Source organism: Clupea harengus, chromosome 19 (genome assembly GCF_900700415.2).
Source record: "Clupea harengus chromosome 19, Ch_v2.0.2, whole genome shotgun sequence".
NCBI classification, from domain to species: domain Eukaryota; kingdom Metazoa; phylum Chordata; class Actinopteri; order Clupeiformes; family Clupeidae; genus Clupea; species Clupea harengus.
This window is the reverse complement of record NC_045170.1, coordinates 25813663-25833214: the sequence shown is the minus strand read 5'-3', so window position 1 is coordinate 25833214 and position 19552 is coordinate 25813663. Positions and strand designations below refer to the sequence as shown.

The 19552-nt window shown below is 41.8% G+C and overlaps 1 long non-coding RNA gene across 1 annotated transcript; it reads left to right on the top strand.

Annotated features, from left to right (window-relative positions):
• The first annotated feature begins 944 nt into the window (after positions 1–944).
• On the top strand, positions 945–1623 carry LOC122133820. Its single transcript, XR_006153010.1, has 3 exons — positions 945–1018; positions 1262–1301; positions 1390–1623. It is a non-coding gene; the product is annotated as an uncharacterized LOC122133820 (long non-coding RNA).
• Positions 1624–19552: the final 17929 nt, after the last annotated feature.

The window sequence follows — 19552 nt, the reverse complement described above, 5'->3', positions numbered from 1 at the left end:
GAAGGCTAAGCTGCTTGGCTGCGTCCTTTAAGTTAGGTTAGTTCATTTGTTGTTTCAGGCTGAAATGTCAGTCTGAATACCAAAAACAGATCATAGAACACTTACCTTCTTCACACATTCTAGCGGTGGCGCTTTGATGGACAGCTAATTAACAACAACAATGATCCTTTAGAAAACCTTAACAATCACCAAAGATTGTAGGTGTTGATTTCTGACGTTCACTGGTGTGCACTTCACGAGAGAATCAGTAGAATGCCCTATGACGTCTCATAATTCCATGTATCATTGACTGGCTACAGTGTCTTTTAGTAGTCTTGTGAGTAATACAGTCTCATATTGCAATGCGTTTGTCAGGAGATAAAAACATATTAAAAGTAGTATATGATTATTTTACACTGAGGGAGACGGAGCTGAGCTCCGGCGGGGTTTGTTTTGGACCTAAGGAGGCGGAGCTGAGCTCCGGAGCGCTCCGGCCCAATTTAACCTCTATATAGTCTAGACTCTATGCCCATTTCAGATTGTGGTAATGTCACCATTAGTTGAATGTTCTGACTGCCCAGACTCTCTACCATGAAATTCACAATTACAAACACATTGACACTTTCTGGCTAGACATCAACAAGCTTCGAAATGGAAATGCAACCCCTGCAAATGGCTCAGCTGGAAATAATGGACATGGCCCACCAATAATAATAATAATAATAATAATAATAAAACTTTATTTATATAGCACCTTTCATGCAAAAGAATGCAGCTCAAAGTGCTTTAATAACCAATTAACCAATGCCAGGATCAACAGAGACTGGGGTGGAAATCAAGTCTCTACTGGAAGGTGGACAAGGTAAAATCAATTGGTTCTAAGTAGTCTTTGAGTATCATTACTTTTTGTTATGTTGTGTTTTCTCACTAATTTCTCTCTTTCCAATTGCAGTGAAGAAAGATGGAGATTCTGACTCTGGTGACTCTGATACAGGATCGGCTGACGGAAGCAGACCATCTTTCTCAACCAGCAGCAGTGGTGCAGAAATGAATCTTGTTGCTTAATGTAGTGATTTGATTAGACCTTTGTGTCAATTCTCCTGTACTTGATATACTCAAGCTTAGTAGTAAGAATGAATGAACAACCTGCATACACATCTTCACTACAAAAAATCAAGTTGTTGGTTTGAGGAGGATTAAAGCCTTATAAATATCTGCAGATGAATTCAACTCTTTTCTTTATCTCACATTAACCACTGATTTTCTCACATCTTCCTGATAGGGATGCCCAGTGACAAACCTGTCTGAACATCAGTGGAATGGTGAGTATATGAGCAGCTCCCACTGGGAGACAAATGTGTCTGTGTGATTTAAAATAAAATCCTTAAATAAAACATCTTTCTGTTTCAGGAAATTTTCTTCCCACAGATGAAGCCCAAGAATGCCCCTACAAGCTATTGTTCTGGATGCTCTTAAAAGCAAATTTTACAAATAGGTCAGATTATTAAATAGCACCTGTTACAAACTAGATATGCCATAAATCTTGTTTTGGTGATTTGGTGTCTTGAACCAAAGTCGGGGAGTTGGTTACATGTAACAACATTACAAAATCAATGTATTTGTAATGCGTTCCAATTACTGAGATTTTTTTTTTAATTGAATTGCAGTTACTGATCAAAATGTTTTTATGTGAAAACATTATTTTCGGTAAAAGGCTTTAACGCTTATATGTAGAATACAACAGTTATTCTGCAATATATAATATTCAATATAACAAGATGCAAAGTATCTTTTTCACCATCTAGACAGGCTCCATTCATTTGGCAGTATGAGCTCAAATTTGAGTGTTGTTTTTAATTGGTTCTCCTGTTTGAATATGCACCACCTCTCATCTGCCAATCAAAAAGTAATGAATAATGAATTAATTCAAATAGACATTACTTAGTACATTTTTAACAGGGTAACTAGTTATCTGCAACCTATTTACGTTTAAAAAGTAACCTTCCCAACCCTGGTGTTGAGTGAAGACCTTTCTTACCTTGATTTTGGAGGAATGTTTGAAGCTACTGTTTTTACAAGTTAATGTAATGTTCACTTAGTTTTTTATCTTTTAGCTCTTTTTATCTTTGTGTGCTTACTGTAAGAGAGACTTGGATTTTTAACTATACAGATCAGATCATAATAGTGAAATTAAATTTAGGTTTTTTGTTACATATGCTTTTTTAAATATTTGGTAATATCAGGGGAAATCATGGTCATTTCTCTGGTCATATACATTTGTTTATCTTCTCTGGTCATATACATTTGTTTATTTTCTCTGGTCATATACATTTGTTTATATTCTCTGGTCATATACATTTGTTTATTTTCTCTGGTCATATACATTTGTTTATATTCTCTGGTCATATACATTTGTTTATTTTCTCTGGTCATTTACATTTGTTTATTTTCTCTGGTCAAATACATTTGTTTATTTTCTCTGGTCATATACATGTATGTTTTATGACCTTCACTGTAAACTTTTATATATAACACAGTTCTCCAGTGATATCAACTAACTCACTTATCCAGATTCCGCTTGGTTATTGTGCAAAGTCCTCTAGTTTCACCAGTGTTTCTGGTTGTAGTACCTTGTATTTCGCTTAGAATTAGTAAACTTCTAGTGTGCTGTAGATGTACCTATTTAGGATAAGTTAAAGCTGGACTAAAAACATTTTTATTCAAGAAGGCATTTCTTCTATTATGCTTATGTTAACTCATTTTTATTTTATTGTATTATTATATTTAGTTTATAATATGTTGGCACTCTGAGTGAATCTGAATGAAAAATGAATTATTATTATTATTATTATTAGGTCAAGGTTGTGGTGAAATCGTGTTGATAACTGTGATAGCAACGAGCAAAATGGTCGAATCAGATCACATAAATTCCTGTAACTGTGGTGTTATCACTGTATAAACGGTGTTTTGTATATTTTATGTGTCATTTTATATGTAATTTTTAAATGTTTCTATGATTGTTGTCCTAAAAAAGGATCTTTTTGTCCAGCTTGGACAGTGTGAAATAAAGCAGAAGAGAACTCCTACATAGTCGATGTTTGGTGTATGTGTGTTCAGAGAGAGCCCATCAGGAAACACTTTTTTCAAGTTTTATATAAATATTCCGGTATTAGTATTGGAGAAACACCTACACTGCAACATCCTGTCTCCATACAGACCAGCATGAATGTCCTGTCCACCAAGTATCAAACTGAGATCATACATGTCCATTGTGAATGTACACCTTTTTTCCTTTTTAGGTTGCAGACAGTAGGTGTATGCATATACTTGACAAGGGGCCTAATGTGTGAGTGTTTGTATAGGCCCTTTCCTAGATAAAGACATAGACGTCTCTGGATCTGAACACTCAGATGTCTAGCGCCACCTATGGCTAGTTATGGTTAATCAAAACACGAGGAGAGTCAGGGTTGGAATCTGATTAACAGTGCGCTTCCCGAGGGTGAGGGCAGTGTGACGATGTGCCGTCACTACAGATGAGTGTGTGCTCTGACTGCCATGCCATCGAGCCTGGCTCTTTGGCGTTGCGGTCAGAGTGCATGTTTGGCACCCTGTAGACCTGGGTTCAAGTCCGGGTGGGGTGACCACGCTCTCCCTTTGCCACAATGATAATGATTAAATTAGTCCAAGAATTCAACTCTAACACTAAGCATGGTGGCGGTGATAATGAATAATAACAAAAGAGAAAAGTCTCCCTCTGGAAGAGACTGTCTGCGTAGAAAGCAAAAGGATCTTAGCTGCTCCCGTTCGCAAACAAAAGACATGGGAATGTTGTGAGTCTTCCGGGAATCCTCCAGCTACACTGAACTGAGCCAAAACTAAACCCACCACCATACACCAGCAGCTCTAAAATATAAACAAAGTAAAGGGTTAACTTTAAGTAATTACAAACAAGAACAGAGCAGGGCGCCAGCGCAGCACCATGCAGCAGGCCCAACGTAGGCCCGACCGAAGGCGGAGGCGGGGAGTGGCAGGATGGAAGGGGGCGAGCTAGCGAGCCAAAGAGAGAGAAGACAGGAGGGAGAACAAGCACACAAATATGCCGCACAATCCATACTGCGTAACATCTATGGCAACTTTTTAATGAGGCTACTGCTTTGTGAACACAACTGCCATCTCTATCTCTATACTGCCATCTCCATCTCCACACTGCCCTCTCCATCTCCATCTCCACACTGCCCTCTCCATCTCCATCTCTACACTGCCCTCTCCATCTCCATCTCCATCTCCATCTCCACACTGTGTAATTAGTGTTGACATTCTGACTGAGAGATAGTGAAAGCTTCTAACAAATATTTTGCATTTTCAGAGCAAACTGCTAAATGCTCACTACAACTCAGCAGTAATGAAGCTTGTTATTACCCCCTCCTGGAGAAAGAGGTTCATTACAATATTCTGTGCTAATCCTCTGCAAACTGCTGCAGTAATCCTAATGTTGCGTGTCCATATGTGAGTATTGCAGGTTTAATAGCGTATATATGCGATAGCCTTTTTACACTTGGGTCTCATAAGAATGCACCATGACCTTAGGCCTAAATGGGGTCAGTTTTCGTCACCTGTTCCAACATCCCACGTGATCGATAAAGAAGATGAAAGAAGATAAAAAAGTCATCTTATCCATGTTGCAGCATAGGTTTTGCTGTAAGTCATACATGTACATAGACTGGAAATATATTGAATATATATGGTTATAGTTATGGTTATGGTATTTAGCAGACACTTTTTTCTAAAATAAAAACATTTAAAAAGACAATAGAAAAACAGATAAAAACAAAAAAGGCAGTAACAGAAATAAACCTAATGAAGAATAATTCAAGCAACTGTATTAGGTGCCAATTAATATTAATATTGATACGAATATTGTTATTATTAATAACGACATAATAGTACTAAGAATTATTATTAATAAATATTATTACTATTATATTAATAATTAAAATTATTGTTATTATTAATAATAATATAGTTAGAACAAGGCATAAAATAATACATCCTCAAAATGTGTAGGTTCTGTTTAGATTTGAGGTTGTGAGGGAGGCTGTTTCAGAGTATCCCACAATGCTCCTCATGATATCTCCTCATATGATTCAAACGTAGGGCCTGGCCTCATAGTCCTCTGCCCTGGTATGCTCCCAAGTCTTAAGGGTCCCATCAGGTGTGTCAAGGCACTGAGCACAAGCACCATGAACAACTTCATCACAACGGCTCAACTATTCTAAATATCAGTCTTCTTCACTCCTCAAATTCAGAAACAGAATCTCTCTTTCTCTCTCTCTCTCTCAGTGACAGGAAAAGCTTTATTTAGCCTGGTGTGAGGCCATTGGGGGGTTTTACGCAACACACTGACAGTGAGAGTGCTTCACGTCCGTAATGAAAGTACCACTGCTTATTTATAGATATCTCACAACATGTGTTGTCTGACAGGAAGAGCCAGGCTCGATGGCATGGCAGCCAGAGTACATATTCATCTGTAGGGACGATCACATCGTCACAGTCCTCCATAGATACCTCATCTTTCTCTCACCCTACTCATGTTTACTTACATACATACCTCATCTTTCTCATGTTTGTCCTCCATAGATACCTCATCTTTCTCTCACCCTACTCATGTTTACTTACATACATACCTCATCTTTCTCATCCTTCTCATGTTTGTTCTCCATAGATACCTCATCTTTCTCTCATTCAGAAGAGGCCAGGAACCCCACAGCAGCCCCTGCTGACAGACACAAACCACGTCAAAAACAACTAACCTTAACCCTAACCCTAGCTATATAAACTGCTAAAATGGTTCACAGGAAAATACCATCAAACATCACCAACATTTAGGTACTTAAGTACCATCATTTTGGTATGCCATTGTTTTCTTGGCCATGGCTATACCATGAGTATTGATGTGACAGGTTAGCATGGGTTATAGACCTCCCCTTCCCAGAAAAACATAATAGCCTACATAAAAAAAATGAAATAAAATAAAATGGGTTTCAAGCAATCATACCACAGTGAAATGATTATGAAAAGTTATTAGCCAAATGCCAGGTGCCAAGTTGTACAACAGTAAAGGTACAGACAAAGGTAAACATCACACACTTGGCACACCCATGGGGATATCATTTGCTTGCCCCAGTGCATCTTGGGATATGCACAGGTCTTGGGGCCAGAGGAAGCCATGTGAATGCAGCACAAATCAAGACTCATCAGACCAGGCAACATTTTTACAATCTGCTATTGTCCAATTTTGGTGAGCCTGTGCGAATCGTAGCCTCAATGTCCTGTTCTTAGCTGACAGGAGGGGCACCTGGTGTTCCATAAAACGAGACCTTAGTTCCTTAGTTAGAAGTTGTGTCTACTTGAATCAAATAAAACATAAATCAACAGTGAGTTCCTGCCACAGGTTTCACTCTCAACTACATGCACACAGGGGCGGAGATCCCATTTCATTGTAGGGGGGGACAATACATGGTCAAATTTCAGAGTGTAAATCCGGGGGGGGGACAAAAAATTGCTTTCACGAGAGCTAGCATAAACTGCTAAATACCTAATTCTCTTATCACATTTACAAACAGAAATTCGAAGTAATTTTAGAATTATCTAAACAGCATTAAATGTACTAACACGAAATATCTATTCACTGTCCAAAGTTCAAGAGAACTTGATGCTCAAAATAAGTTATAAAACAGCTCATCAGGGAATCGAACTAGCAACCTTTTGATTACAATACGACTTCTCTACCTCCTACGCCACTGTCACTCCATATTACAATACCAGCATAGTTCATGCACGGCAGAAAAAGATGACATTAATTTAACTTCAGATAATTTAACAAATCTGGAGAGGCACTGAGATGTAGACCTACGTTTATTAACTAGCATGAACCTGCCCTGACAGGACATTGTCCTAGACTGTCTAGCTAGCTATCTTAACTGTCTTAATTACCGGCATGCGTGTGTTATCAGCAAACGTTCACGTTGTCATGCCAATCCATTAATAAGCTTATGTATACTTGTGCATATCGATTGGAACTTCGTAAATGGAGTTTAGAAAAAAACTTCTTCTTTACATGTTCTTACTGCGTTCGAGAATGAGGTAAATCTCTTTACATATCGTGTATCATAGCGGCAGCGACAGAGGACAGAGGAGGAAACAGTCTGACAATCTGACCGTGTAGGCTACTGGGCTGATTAACTGAAACACGGAGCTGCCGGTAGCCCTGCCCTTTGGAAACAGCATGTGAACCAAACCACTTTGAGGAATAGGGGGAACATGATTTTTCAACACTTAAAAAACACATTTTTTACGTCTATAATTAGCACCGCTTGTGTCGTCGTATTTTTATTTAAAAAAAAAAAATCAAAAAATAATATTTTTTTTTTTTTAGTTTTCAATGATTGTTGGGGGGGACAACTTTATGGTAGGGGGGGACACGTCCCCCCGTCCCCCCCGGGATCTCCGCCTATGCATGTGTAACGACCCTCACTCTCATGTGTATCAGTGACAGGGAATCGGACCAGGGGTTCCTCACAGTGGCTTTTATTGTCTGCATTCACAATAGAAACAAATAATCCATAAAAACTTTACTGCAAACTCGACTGCTTACGTACGTCTCAAACAGGGATAGACTAGCTCTAAGGTACGGGTAGCGCAAACACTGCCTTACTGGCTAACCTCATGCGTTGCAAAGCATTCTAAATTATATGGAAATCAGAATGCACGGCTCGTAAATCTTCGTGCAAACCAAAGGACTAAATAAACCAAACAAAAAGACAGACAACACTGGCATAGCACACTGAATGATCGTATAGTTTGAACACTTGCAATATATATATATACACACGTTCTTAACCATTTACATTTTGTACAAACCACATACCTGCATTCACAATAGAAACAAATAATCCATAAAAACTTTACTGCAAACTCGACTGCTTACGTACGTCTGAAAAAGCACAAAACCAAACTCAGGACAATGCTCACCCTAACGCATAGTGCAGCGTGGTTGCCGCCAAAATATACTTTATGTTGGTTACAACTTTTACAAATCACCTCCTATCGTTAATTTGTTAGAGCATCCATTAGTGCAACTTATATACATTCATATACAATCCATAGTTAGTAAGTAAAAACATGTTCATTTATTAAAATATCAAATTATTCACAGAGCGCTCCCAAAGCTTGCTTACCTCAAACAGGGATAGACTAGCTCTAAGGTACGGGAAGCGCAAACGCCCAAAATGCGTTAAAGTGAAAGAAAATAAACAAGCAGTCGCGCAGCCTCATATTGAACCTTAGTGAATGCAGTATAGTATTTGGGACATTTCCAGGTTTCACACAGAACATCAAAAAAACATTGGATTACAATGGTATGTGAAATACAAATTTTGTTTGAATTCACTTAATCTAAAGTTAGGTTCATTTCAACTCTGTTACACCCACCCCCCACTGAATTCTGGACAAAATTATACACATGTTCGCAACACCATACCTATGACTCATCTGGTGTCATGGGACTACACACAAGGCCGACTCTAGAAGTATCCCTTAAGGATGCAGTGGACAGAGAGCGACATCAGAAACTCCCCCACCCAACCACCGGCTATAGAATGCCTTACACATTCTACGCTTGCCCAAAAACTGCCAAAAGACATACCAGTATGTATAAGTGTTCACATATTACAGTACTTCTAAAGACATTAGAAAGATGTGCAAAAAATGCAAATTAACTTATGCCCTAAGAGCTTTAACCACAGAGCTGCATATAGTCCGAACATTCTGCTGTAGTCGTCTGGCGACATCTTGTCTAGCTATCGTGTACAGGAGCCTGTTAACTGGTCGAACAACACGACCTAAGAGTGTAGCGCGCTGTGGTGCAGACTCAGGCAGCTCAGTGGGTGCAACAGTGTGTGCAGTGTCGCTTAAAGAGTCAGAAGTAACTACTGACAAAACAGTGTGATGGTCACTAACAGTCGAGGCATCATCCCTAACAGTGTCAACTGTGTGTGCAGCGTCGCTTAAAGAGTCAGCTGTAACTACTGACAAAGTGTGGTGGTCACTAACAGTCGAAGCATCATCCCTAACAGTGTGTGAGGTATGAGAGTATTCAGAGTGTGAGTCTGGGATCTTGTCAGTCAACACGACGTCAATCAGGTCAGTAGAAGGTTCCTTGGCACCTCCTTCAGGAAACTGTTGATTTGGGGTGTTCAGGTGACTGACCCATTCTCTGGTCCTCTCCTCAGACGCAGGCAGGACATCTGAGTAATTAACCGGTTCAGAGGCGCTCACAAGACTGTGCACATCATCAACTCCACATCGAGTCGCATCCGGCTGAACGGACACTTGAGTCTGAGTGTGCTCCGACGTGACTTGACCTAAGGCCATGGAATGGACAGAGACGGAAGACTGGACGGAGGACATTGAGAGGCCAGACTGAGAAGACTGTGGCACATCTTGAACAGGAAGAAAATTCACCAGCATAAGTAGATTGCGATGGACAATCCTTTCACGCCCTGTGACAGTGTCCTGTATTTTATATGTGTGCGTTTGAGGATTCATCTCAGTCACAGTATAAACAACAGACTCCCATCGGTCAGCAACTTTTCTCTTGCCCCTTTCTTTCTTATTGGCCACAAGTACTCTGTCTCCCATTTCAATTGTCGGCCCTTTTTCTTTCCTATTATACAGTCTTGCCTGTCTGCTCTGTTCCTTTGTGACATGCTCTTGAGCAATTAACATGGCTTCCTTAAGGTCCTCAGACAGCTTCGCGACATATCTGCCAAAGTTAGTCACACCAGGGTCAGTCAAGATGTTCCCAAACAGGATATCTACTGGAAGACGGGGCACCCTTCCAAACATCAAATAAAACGGTGCATATCCAGTAGTTTCATGGGCAGTGCAATTGTACATGAACGTGAGAGTTTGTAAGCGTCTCGGCCAGTCTTGCTTTGAGTCTGAGGGAAGAGCCCTGATCATATTGCCCAGTGTCCGATTAAAACGTTCGACACTGCCATTTCCCATCGGGTGGTATGGAGTAGTATGAGACTTTCGCACACCAGAGAACCGAAGAAGTTCAGCAATCATCTCGCTTTCAAAACTTGCACCTTGGTCACTGTGAATCCTCTCAGGGAATCCATAGACGCAAAAATACTTGTCCCAGAGGACTTTTGCCACTTGTTTGGCTGATTGATCCCTGCATGCAAAGGCCTGAGCCAGTCTGGTGAAATGGTCGGTCATTACCAAAACATCCACAGATCTGTTGTGTGAATCTTCAGCTGACCAGAAATCAATGCAAACAAGTTGCAGTGGTCGGGAGGTGACAATGCTTTCAAGGGGAGCTCTTCCTGCAGGCTCGGCCATCTTGCTCACTATACAACGCTGACATTGACGAACGTACTCTCTCACATCTCTATCCATGTGCAGCCAAAAAAATCTCTGTCTGGCAATGCTCAGGGTTCTTGACTGACCTTGATGACCCGCACTGTCATGTACTCCTTTCAAGACTTCAGCCTTCAGGCAATCAGGAACGACAAACTGTTGGCGTCTTGCCTTTGAAATCTGATCACGTGACACTCTGTATAAGACGTCATCACTCAGAACAAACTTTTCCCAATGTTTCAGAAGCCTCAAGACTTGACTCGACTCCTGTGCTCTTTCCCGTCTGGATGGTCTCCGGGATCTCCCCACAAAAAAACGAATGCGAGACAATGCATTATCTCTAGACTGTGCATCACAGAGATCTCCAACAGCAAAGGCAGGCAGGCTGGGCAGACCATCAGGAATGAGCTGGGGTAAGTGACCCACAAGGGCTGTCGCACGAGTCCTTGCTCCAGAGGTCCATTCAGTGTGTGACTGGATAACAGCAGTGACTTCCTGTGTGGACAAAGACTGAGCTGACGTGTGAAGGGACTGGGCATTTGTAGCTACAAAACGTGTTGGTCTCTCTGCCATTATAGACTGGTCAGTGGATTCTCTGAAAGTCTGTTGAACAGCTGTGTCAGACAAAACAGCAGCTTCTCTGGCAAGTTCATGAAGTGGTTCACTGATCAGTCTGTGACCGACACTTTTGCAAAAAGGGACACGACTGAGAGCGTCAGCAACAATGTTCCTTGGGCCTGGCACATACTTGATGTCAAAATTGTAACTGGCTAGTTTTGACACCCATCGCTGCTCACAACAGTCAAATTTAGGTTTAGTCATAATATGTGTCAGTGGATTATTGTCAGTCCACACAGTAAAATCATGGCCTTTCAACCAGTGGCTAAACTTGTCACATACTGACCACTTCAGTGCAAGAAACTCTAATCGATGGGCTGGATAGTTCTTCTGTGACCGAGTTAAGGACTTGCTAGCAAATGCAATTGGTCTAGCCACTGAGTCACCTTCACGTCTTTGAGATAAAACGGCCCCAAGGCCATCCAATGAGGCGTCTGTAGACAGCAAAAACGGTTGACTAAAGTCTGGGTGAGCCAAAACAACAGAATCGATGAGGGCCCGTTTGAGTTCAGCAAATGCCCGGTCATGGTCAGCGGTCCAGTCAGTCAACTTTAGTTTGCGACTCACTACAGCACACTTTGGCTTTCGGCCTTTCTTCTGTCTCTGACCAGCCAGCAGCGAGAACAGGGGCTTCGCAAGAGCTGAGTATCCTGGGATGAAGTGCTGATAGAAATTTAGCATGCCAAGAAAGGACCGCATACGTTTCTCAGATGGCGTCACTCCGTCAGCCTCCATCAAGTCAGTCACAGCCATACTGCTTATGCTCTCAACTTTGCCTGGGTCAGTCGAAACTCCATGCTCGTCAACGATGTGGCCAAGGAATTTGACAGACTTCCTCAAAAAGTAGCATTTCTTAGGTGCCAATTTCAAGTTGTGAGCACGGAGTCTGTTAAACACCATCTCAAGACGTGCAAGGGCAGAACTTTCATCAGGAGCAAAAATCAAAATATCATCTAGATAGCATAACAGACTTAGATAATTTTGATCACCAAAAATAGAAGTCATCATTCTCATAAAGCTCCCTGGACTGTTACAGAGCCCCTGTGGCAGCCTGTTGTATTCGTAGAGCCCCATAGGTGTAGTGAATGCTGAATACTTCCTATCGTCCTCATGTAAGGGCATGTTATAAAATCCCGAAGTCAAATCCATTGTGCTGAACAAGGAATTACCACCCAGTGCTGCCAAGCAATCGGCCTGATGTGGCAGAGGGTGAGCGTCCTTCAAAGTCCTCTTGTTCAGCCACCTGAAGTCAGTGCACACACGCAAATCACCATTCTTCTTCCAGATAAGTACTAATGGTGAGGCATACTCACTGGTTGACTTTCGAATTATCTCTTTTTCTTCCATTTCACTTAAGACTTGGCGCAGTTTTTGGTACTGGCTCGGTGGCACGCGTCTGAAAGGAAGTCTGAATGGCTTTTGGTCAATCAAGTGGATTCTGTGAACAAACTCTTCTGCTTTTCCGCAGTCAAGGTGATCGCGTGAGAAGACATCCTGGTAACGAACAATAAGTTCTGACAACTTGTCTTTACATTCAGACGACGCATCACACAGGCTGATATCCAACTTACTCAGGCCAATGGACTCTAGCTTCTCCCCAGCACATCTCACATCAGGACAGACAGAGGTATCAGGCACGGTGGAAGTGCTTTGATGACCACTGACCAGGTCTAAATCTTCCAAAGCGACACAGGGTACCAGGTCAGCAAGCTTAGCGTTACGTCTCAAAAACAAAGGCTTTTCAGAGACATTCATCACTTTCAAAGGAACCCACCCATCTGCCCACAAGGGTGCAACAACTCTGGCGACCATGAGACCTTTGGGTGCAGACCGTGCTGACGTTGGCTCCGTCATCACTGCACTACCAGGAGACACGTGAGTGGGTTTCGGCAGTTTTCCCCACAAGAGATATTCACAGCCGGGTTGAAGGCAAGTGGCCGAGTTGCAACGTACTGTACCTATCTTGTCAGGCATTTCACCATCACCCCATCTATGCAAGCCAGCCAGCATGGAGAGAAAATGCTCGGTTTCAGTATCGGTGGATGACGGTGCTGAAACTGCTGTCCAGTATGTACTACACTTCTTTGACTCACGCAGTATGTGTTTGATCACATTGGTTCCAATTATCATGTCATCATGTTGTCCTTCAACTACAATCGTCGGCACAATCATTTTGCAGTCATTAACTTCCATATTAATGTAGAATGCTGACTTTGGATGCACTCGTCGACCTCCAACACCAATGAGAGTCACATCGGTGGAGAATCTATCTGCTTCACACACTGCCCCAGCAGAGAGCAGGTTACACATAGCAGTATCACTGACTGTACATGCCATTGAGCCACTATCTAGCATACCCCCAAGAGTCACTTTGCCTCCCACTTTCACTGGTACGTAAAATAAGCTGTCACTGCCACCCACATTCTGAGTATTTTGATACACAATGTTTGCTGATTGAAATTGAGAAGAATTGGAAAAATTAAAAGCTGAATCAAAAATATCGGTGTCTAGCGAGTGGGAGGATTCTTTATGACCTGTATTGCCTCCCTCTGAATACAGGTCAGCTAGTTTCCCGAAGCTGGGCTGAGTTGGGGCGGGGCATTGTTTGGACAGTGCTGCCTTGAGTGACCAGGGGCCAGACACTTGAAACAGAGATGGTCAGATCTGCAGTGAGACAGGGTGGAGTGATTAGTATCTCCACAAACTTTACACGGCGGCGAGCTGAAAGGGCTGGAGCGTTTCTGACTACGCTCAGGATTACGCGGCTCCACCCTGGCCAAGACTCTCTCCAGCATGCTCATCATGCGGCCAAGGACTCCATCATCAGGCTGCTGAGCATTCTGTAGCGGCGGGATGTGCCGCTGCGGCGGGATACGCTGCGGGCGCTGGACATGCTGCTGGACAAAAGCAGAGCCTGAGCATGAGCTAGAAGTCGTGGCATGAGAACATGGCAGATACATTGACTGGGGGTCCGTCCCATGAGAATCAGAGTGTGCACAAGTGTGTGAATCATTGTCAAGCACAGCTGCAGGGTAACTTTTCAGCTGTGGAACACTGTAAGACATCGCAGACGCTCCCGATTCCCTTTGATACTCATCTATCCTGAGCTGAATGTCCTTAGAGGTCCACTCACTGACAGGCTTGCATTTAAAAATAGAGGAAAGCTGTGGATCAGGACAGTGCTTTGCAAACATTTGTGCCACTTCTCCACTTATGTTCTCCATTCTCCTACCCTGACGCCGCAGTCCCTCATCAGCTGTGTCTGCTGCTTTGTTTAGTCTGATCCAGTAGTCAACTGGATTTTCTTTTTGCTTGGGCAGTGTGGTGTAAAAATCTTGCAACGGAAGTGATGATGAAGACTGACTGAAATATCGCATTAGAATGTCGTATATGAGATCTGGGTTCTGTTTCACATCAAGTGTGTCATCACTCCTCAGAGCTACTTTGACTACGTCTCTTGCCTTTCCTAAAAGCCTTCCTTGTATCTCATCTGCTTGTTCAGCTGTTGTGTAAGACTGTTTCTTAAGGTGAGCTTTTGTCATGGCAATCCATTCCTGAACAGAGTACTTGTCAGAACTATTTCCCCTAAAAGTCACAGGTTCACGTTCAGTCTTGACATGAACTACTACTTGCGTTGTGTCTTGTTGTGTAGGGCCTGGAGTCAGAACAGTCGCTGGTTTGTCAGTCAAAGGTGTATCATGTGCATTAGTACGATCAGTAAGTCCAGAAGAGAAAAGTCTAGCTGCAATGGAGTTACCTATTTGCTCTCCCAATTGGCCTATCATATCAGTTAGGTGTTGCATGGCAATGCTATCACTCACTGGAGTAGAAGTTTGTGCATTCTCCCTCAAAAACTGTTCACTAGGAGACCAGCCCGGGCTCACACTACGCCCCCTGTTCCTAACATCACCAACATGTTCTTGAAGACCACCTGCACCCTCACTTCCATACCCACTAGTCAATGTGTTAGCATTCAGACCATTCAAATGAACACCCCTGCCCCTATTTATGGAGAGGCCTTTAAACCCATCGCCCTGACTGCTATTTCCTTCAGCCATGTTACCTTGAGTAATACAGAATTAGAAATAAAAATAATAAGAGGAAAATATAAATTACTAATGCAGAATATTGCTGTCACACTACCTGAAAAATACCACTTAACTGTAGTATGATTTCGAAATATATCAATATTGCACACAGAAATTAAAGAGAAATGGCTAAACAGTGTACAGTAGTGTAGCTACACTTCATGAGATTAAACTACCATCGATATATTGCAAATGCAGTGTTAGAGTACCCCCTAGCGGTCATACGGAATCACCAGAAAATTCACGATGCACATCAGGAACACAGCGCAGTGCAGCACCCACGGCGATCTGCTTGCGGAGCTGATCTAGATGATCCAAGAAGTCACGGCACCAGTGTAACGACCCTCACTCTCATGTGTATCAGTGACAGGGAATCGGACCAGGGGTTCCTCACAGTGGCTTTTATTGTCTGCATTCACAATAGAAACAAATAATCCATAAAAACTTTACTGCAAACTCGACTGCTTACGTACGTCTCAAACAGGGATAGACTAGCTCTAAGGTACGGGTAGCGCAAACACTGCCTTACTGGCTAACCTCATGCGTTGCAAAGCATTCTAAATTATATGGAAATCAGAATGCACGGCTCGTAAATCTTCGTGCAAACCAAAGAACTAAATAAACCAAACAAAAAGACAGACAACACTGGCATAGCACACTGAATGATCGTATAGTTTGAACACTTGCAATATATATATATACACACGTTCTTAACCATTTACATTTTGTACAAACCACATACCTGCATTCACAATAGAAACAAATAATCCATAAAACTTTACTGCAAACTCGACTGCTTACGTACGTCTGAAAAAGCACAAAACCAAACTCAGGACAATGCTCACCCTAACGCATAGTGCAGCGTGGTTGCCGCCAAAATATACTTTATGTTGGTTACAACTTTTACAAATCACCTCCTATCGTTAATTTGTTAGAGCATCCATTAGTGCAACTTATATACATTCATATACAATCCATAGTTAGTAAGTAAAAACATGTTCATTTATTAAAATATCAAATTATTCACAGAGCGCTCCCAAAGCTTGCTTACCTCAAACAGGGATAGACTAGCTCTAAGGTACGGGAAGCGCAAACGCCCAAAATGCGTTAAAGTGAAAGAAAATAAACAAGCAGTCGCGCAGCCTCATATTGAACCTTAGTGAATGCAGTATAGTATTTGGGACATTTCCAGGTTTCACACAGAACATCAAAAAAACATTGGATTACAATGGTATGTGAAATACAAATTTTGTTTGAATTCACTTAATCTAAAGTTAGGTTCATTTCAACTCTGTTACACATGCACACATACGTGTATTGGCTTGTACACATACACACACGCACACATACACTGTGGTAGATGTCTGCTGGTAGAAAAAAAAACTACTTCCTGTGGTGTGTTTTTTTTTTGCACGTAATGTATCCCCATTCCTCACTCGTAAGCACCGTCACAGTATAGTGAACCATGGACGCTACAGGGAGAATGAAAAGAATCCTTCTCTTCTTGCATGTTCTCTCCATGTCAGGTAAGGATGAAGACTGTCTCTCTGTCTCTCTGAATGTGCCTGTGAAGTGGTAGACAAAGGCTTGTTTACAGTAATACCCCTTTGGTAAGGTTACGTTATGATTATGGCTGAGACAAAAGAAAAGTCTCAAAAACCGACACATCAAAACAGAGACTTTGAAAGTAAAGAAAATACATAGCTACCATAGCTGCAAGCACTCGTATGATTCAAAATCCAAATTTCCTAGAAAGTATGATCAGGAAATCACAATAATATTGGAAGAGTAATAGCTCAAATCATGCTCAAATGTCAAATGTGACTTTTGTGAGATGTCACAATGTGAGATATGTTTCATTTACGACTATTCATTTTCATTTGCCTCTGCTCCGGTGAACAGGTGTGAGTTCTACAACCATGGTTACTGGTTGCTAGGGAAGTCATGTTGGTTGAAAGTAAGTTAGAGAAAGCTGACATAAAAAGTTGAAAAAAGGGTGAGAATTGATGGACAGAGTGATCATAAGAAGAAAGGAAAGAAGAGTGAACAAGAGTGGCTATGGATAAAGACAGTGACGAGAAAGAGTACAGGGGAAAAGATTAAAAGAAGGAGAGAAAATGGACTGAAGCAAAGAGATGGAGTGTGAGAAAGAGGAGTTGGAGAGGGATATAAAAAAACAAGTGGATGGAGGTTCTACAGAGGGAGAGAATGAGTGAAAGTAGGAAAGAGAATGGAGGGGAGGAAGGAGATGTTATAATGATCGATGGATAAAGTGGAAGATATAGACATGGCATGGAGGAAGTAAAGGAAATGGAAGGGAGGATAGAGGACTTTAAAGGAGGAGAGAAAAATGGAGTGAAAAGAGATGGAGTGTGAGAGAAAGTAGACTGTGAGGGTTAGAGAGAAAGATGGAGAGAAAAAAAAGAGTTTGGAAGGTGTCTCTTATACAGTTGAATTGAGAGGGACAGAGAGAAGAGGTGCCTTGGAATTGGCGCCGGCGGCAGTGAAGCACAGGTGCAAGCCAGTTTAATGACCCTATTATGATGTCACAATGGCCCAATGTAAGTTAATGGTAGAAATTTGATTAGTTTTACTTTAATATCTTAAAAAGTATAAAGTTTAGAGTTGAGTATGTCTTATGAGCAGCATGGCCATTCTCAATGGTTTCTGGCTAATTTGACCATGAGGAACAAAACTAGGGTACTGTCGTTTATTTCGAGATATTCAAGAACAAAACACTGTTTTGATATTTGCGTGGGGCGCAAAAAGCTTAAAATCTTGAATTTCTTGAATATCTCGCAAAGTAAAGGTTTTAGAGCTTAGAAGCCTTCGTAGAGCATATTGTGGAATAAGTCGCAGAAAGATGGAACCGCCAGCGACACCATTGACCCATATGCATGTTAGGCTTAAATCATACTGATAATCATTTAACAAATGTGTGCTTTTTTGAAATTGCTTGAAGCATGTCTTATAATCATATAACCAATGTATGCTTGCTTGAGTCAGGTTTGACAAACCCATATCCATATATGCTTGCAGACAACTGTTTGAAGAGTGAAATATGCATACATGCTGTATGATGATATACTTATATACTGTGTGGAATGTGCTTACATGCTGTAGAACAATGTATGTGTTTAAGTATGTTGAAATATTTGTACATGTCTGTAAGAAAATGTGCTGAATTGTGTTTCAAGAGGAAACACCTGGCATGGAAAACAGGAAATGTACCCTATAGGGGCCCAGAGAAGGACACAGGCTGTGAATAAGCACATGATGAACCGAACACATCTTTGTTAACCATGACCAAATAAGGAAAGGTCCGTTACTAAAAAGAGGAAGCCAGGGGGGATACAAGGGGGACACAGGGTGTTAGTCAGTAGGATTTGCTTTTTTGAGGGAGGGTCTTGCTTTGGTGTTTGGAGAAGAGTTACGTGGTTTGCATTTTGCTTGTATCTTTTTGCCCTCTTTGACATTAAATCTTTGAGGTGCTAACTCAATACTAAGAACTCGCTTCTGCGTCAGTTTTATGGAGTGAGTTCCCCCCGCGCCCGCTACACACCTCGCCTTATTACACCTGTCAGATCAGCATCCTGTGGCGCGGAACGTCCGATACCTAAGAAAGGTGGGGGCCTCTGGCACAGAAAAACCTGTGGACTGCGTGAAAATGGTGAGTTGTCCCTCTCTTTCACTCTAGAAGAGAGTACGTGAAGGTGATCTCAGAAGGCATCCTGATTGATCCCTTTTCGTATCTTGACTGAAACATGCGAATAAGGCTTGGCTGAAATGTGACATGATTTTTCCGAACTAAGTTGTATTCTGATTTGCGTGGCCCATAGCCGTATTAATTACTTGTGAGAGCGTATCGAAAAGCTTGCGCGTTGAAAAGCACTCAAGGATTTTATAGGTGGCCACAATTACGCATTTCTTAACAATATATAAACATGCGTATTCTGTTAATTTTGAGACCAAATTCAAGTGTCTACGACCTTTAGAAGCTGAGATACAGATGCGCTGGACGGACGAGCATGTGCGCTAAAAGGCTGTGGCAAAATCTCGATGTTCGCTCAGGTGACAATAAGAGACAGTACCCTAGTTTTGTTCCTCATGGTCAAATTAGCTAGCCTGACGATGTCATACTCATAATTCTAGTCAGAATATGAGTCTGATACCGCTCCGTTGGGCTGTGATTATGGGGCGTGTTTCAACCGAACCAGGAAAAAAAATGCCTCTTCGCTCAATTGGATATATCCAGAACCAATCAGAGCAACGTAGTATGACCATAACGTAGACCATGGGGCCAGCTGATACATTAAACTTTTACCGGATCCCGTAGGAAGGACGGCAAAAACATCTTTTCGATCGACAAATGCCTTGATCACGTTTCTCTGTTCCTCTTTCAAAATGAATGTGCTGTCAATGTCTTCTAAAACAGACTTGAA